Consider the following 4,252-nt stretch of genomic DNA (forward strand, 5'->3'; position numbering starts at 1 on the left):
GGGCGCATGGATAAAAGCCTGTGGGAATTTTCCCAGAGCTCCATAGAACACAGAATAGCAGGCCCTTGGTATGTTTTAGCAGGACCCTAAAGACTTCCTGGTGGGAATTCCCTGGCGGTCCAGTGGTTAGGACTCCAAGCTTCCACTGCAGGGGGCATGGGTTCAGTCCCTGGTCGGGGAACTAAGATCTGGCGTGCCGCGCAGCCTGGCCCCAAAAAACACACTTCGTGGTAAGGGTAGAGGCATTCTAATAGGGTCCTGGCAGGGCCCCTAGGGCTTAGAGAGGACACCCCAAGTTCATTTTGGTGACCCTCAAGGCCACATGAGGGAAGACTGGACATATTTTAGCAGGATCCAGGGAAACTTCTGAGCACGCAGGGGGAGTACTGCAGGATCCTGGGGACATGTTAACAGGAACCAAAGGACTTTTTGGCAGGACGGGTAGATTAGGGGTCCTGAGAAGTGTTGAAGTGACACCAATGGGACATTGTAGTAGGACTGAGGACACCTAGAGGAGCTACCCAGGGACGGGTAAAGCAGGAGCTGCAGAGGGATGTGAGCATTATAGATGGACCTGGGACCACTGGGAAGGCCCCGAGGGGCAATGTACTTGGGTCCTGGGAGCATAGTGGCAGGAACCCAAGGGCTTGTCATCAGGGCTCTGGTGGCATTATTTTAGGGTCCTAGGCAATAGAGGAGAATCCTGCGGGCTGTGTGAGCCATTAGAGTAGGACTCAGGGTATCAAAAGGGGATACACACAGCGTGTAGCAGGACCTGAGGGCCCTTTTTTTTTTCTTTTAAACTATTTTTAACTTTTTATTTTATTTTAAATTTTATTTATTTATTTATTTACTTTTGGCTGCGTTGGGTCTTCGTTGCTGCGCACAGGCTTTCTCTAGTTGTGGTGAGCGGGGGCTACTCTCACTGCGGTGGCTTCTCTTGTTGCAGAGCATGGGCTCAGTAATTGTGGCTTGCGGGCTCTATAGTGCAGGCTCAGTAGCTGTGGCGCACGGGCTTAGTTGCTCCGCGGCATGTAGGATCTTCCCGGACCAGGGCTCGAACCCGTGTCGCCTGCATCGGCAGGCAGATTCTTAACCACTGCGCCACCAGGGAAGTCCTTTTTTTTTTTTTTTTAAAGGCACAGGCGTAGCTGTGCTATTTTATTTTATTTTTTAAACTTATTTATTTATTTATTTATTTTTGGCTGCATTGGGTCTTCATTGCTGCACGCAGGCTTTCTCTAGTTGTGGTGAGCAGGGGCTACTCCTTGTTATGGTGCACGGGCTTCTCATTGTGGTGGCTTCTCTTGTTGCGGAGCACGGGCTATAGGCGCGTGGGCTTCAGTAGTTGTGGCACGCGGGCTTCAGTAGTTGTGGCTCACGGGCTCTAGAGCACAGGCTCAGTAGCTGTGGTGAACGGGCTTAGTTGTTCCGCGGCATGTGGGATCTTCCCGGCCCAGGGCTCGAACCCATGTCCCTTGCATTAGTAGACAGATTCTTAACCACTGCGCCACCAGGGAAGCCCCTATTTTTTTATTTTTAGGTCGCACCAGGCAGCTTGCGGGATTCCCCAACCAGGGATCCACCCCGGGCCCATGGCAGTGAAAGCGCAGAGTCCTAACCACTGGACCACCAGGGAATTCCCTGAGGGTCCTTTTTTTAGTGGGGTCTCAGGATGAGGGAGCAGCAATCTAGCTGTATGAGGGACCACGACAGCAAGTTCCTGGGACATGAGGAAAGTTTCTTGCCTGGTAGGGATGTTATAGAATGTCCTAGAGAGTCTGTCTAATTGTTTCTATTTTTCTTTTTTTTTTTTTTTTGGCTGCATTGGGTCTTTGTTGCTGTGCGTGGACTTTCTCTAGTTGCGGAGAGGGGGGCTACTCTTCGTTGAGGTGCACAAGCTTCTCATTGTGGTGGCTTCTCTTGTTGCGGAGCACGGGCTCTGTGTGTGCGGGCTTCAGTAGTTGTGGCACGTGGGCTCAGTAGTTGTGGCCCACGGCCTTAGTTGCTCCACGGCATGTGGGATCTTCCCAGACCAGGGATGGAACCCGTGTCCCCTGCATTGGCAGGTGGATTCTTTTTTTTTTACATTAATTAATTAATTTATTTATTTCTGGCTGTGTTGGGTCCTCGCTTCTGCGCGAGGGCTTTCTCTAGTTGTGGCAAGCGGGGGCCACTCTTCATCGCGGTGCGTGGGCCTCTCACCATCGCGGCCTCTCTTGTTGCGGAGCACAGGCTCCAGACGCGCAGGCTCAGAAGTTGTGGCTCATGGGCCTAGCCGCTCCGCAGCATGTGGGATCTTCCCAGACCAGGGCTCGAACCCGTGTCCCCCACATTAGCAGGCAGATTCTCAACCACTGCGCCACCAGGGAAGCCCGGCAGGCGGATTCTTAACCACTGTGCCACCAGGGAAGTCCCTGTTTCTATTTTTCTATCTGTCTGTCTGTCTACCTGCCTACCTACCTATTTGTCCATCTGTTTTGTCCGTCTGTCTCTATTTTTCTATCATCCATCTGTCCGTCAGTCTGTCTGTCTGCCTGACTGCCTGCCTACCAACTTATCTGCCTATTTTTCTATCTATCATCTATCTACCTACTTACCTACCTACCTATCTATCCATCTCTCTGTGTCTGTCTGTCTATCTGTCTTTCATGGGGAGGTTCTGGATAGGGCAGGGCCTGGTGAGAGACAATAATAGAGAGAACCCAGGAGTGGGCCTGGGGAGCCCCGCTTAGCTTTCTGACAGAACCTGAAGGATTCGCTCAGGCTCGGCAGCAGGGAGTGAGCTTGGGGCTGAGGGCACTTTGTGGCAATTCCAGAGTGGGTCACAGTAGTTGTTCTGCGAGGGCTCAGGACTGATTTAGCAGGATTCAGGGATGGCATGGCCAGCTCCGTGGGATGTTGGTGTAGCCTCCTGAAGACTCCATCACTGGGTCTCAGGATACTATCTGGGACCCAAGGAGCTTGGGGGTGGGGACCTGAGATTTTCAGAGACCCAGGGGCATGGTAGTGGCCTCTGGTGATGGTCCAGGAGAACTCCAGGGACACCAGCGTTAAAACTAGTTATGTCCATCAACAGAGGAATGGTTAAAGAAGATGTGGTACATATATACAATGGAATATTACACAGCCATTAAAAAGAAAGAAATAATGCCAAATGCAGCAACATGGATGGACCTAGAGATTGTCATACTGAGTGAAGTAAGTGAGACAGAGAAAGAGAAATATGGTATGATATCTCTTACAGGCAGAATCTAAAGAGAAATGATGCAAGTGAACTTATTTACAAAACAGAAACAGACTCACAGACTTAGGTTACCGGGGGGAAGGGACAGTTAGGGAGTGTGGGATTGAAATGTACACACTGCTTTATTTAAAATGGATAACCAGGGACTTCCCTGGTGGCGAAGTGGCTAAGAATCTGCCTGCCAATGCAGGGGACACGGGTTCAATCCCTGGTCCAGGAAGATCCCACATGCCGCGGAGCAACTAAGCCCATGTGCCGCAACTACTGAAGCCCGTGCACCTAGAGCCCATGCTCCGTAACAAGAGAAGCCACTGAAGTGAGAAGCCCACGCACCACAAGTAAGAGTAGCTCCCACTCGAAGCAACTAGAGAAAGCCTGCATACAGCAACAAAGAACCAAAGCAGCCATAAATAAATAAATAAATAAATAAATAAATAAATAAATAAAAATAAAATGGATAACCGACAAGGACCTACTGTATAACACAGGGAACTCTGCTCAATATTATGTAACAACCTAAATGGGAAAAGAATTTGAAACAGAATAGACATGTATATGTATAACTGAATCATTTTGCTGTACACCTGAAACTACCACAACATTGTTAATCAACTATACTTCAATATAAAATAAAAAGCTAGGGACTTCCCTGGTGATCCAGTGGGTAAGACTAGGCGCTCCCAATGCAGGGGGCCAGGGTTCGATCCCTGGTCGGGGAACTAGATCCCACCTGCCTCAACCAAGACCCAGTGCAGCCTAAATAAATATAAATAAATAAATAAAATAAAAGTTAGAAATCAAATCACAAAGCTAAACAAAACAAAACCAAAAAAAACTAGTTATTACAGCAGAGCTGTGCCGGGTGTGATGGGCAGTGGAGCAGAGTGCTGGCATAGCTGTGGGATCGTGAGGCCATTAATGGGCCAACAGGCCTCAGAGCGGGGCTAGAGGAACATCACATTAGGGCTCAGAGAGCATTTAGATGAGTTCTGGGGCATCTTTTTT

The sequence above is a fragment of the Balaenoptera acutorostrata genome, chromosome 19 (assembly GCF_949987535.1).
Source record: "Balaenoptera acutorostrata chromosome 19, mBalAcu1.1, whole genome shotgun sequence".
NCBI classification, from domain to species: domain Eukaryota; kingdom Metazoa; phylum Chordata; class Mammalia; order Artiodactyla; family Balaenopteridae; genus Balaenoptera; species Balaenoptera acutorostrata.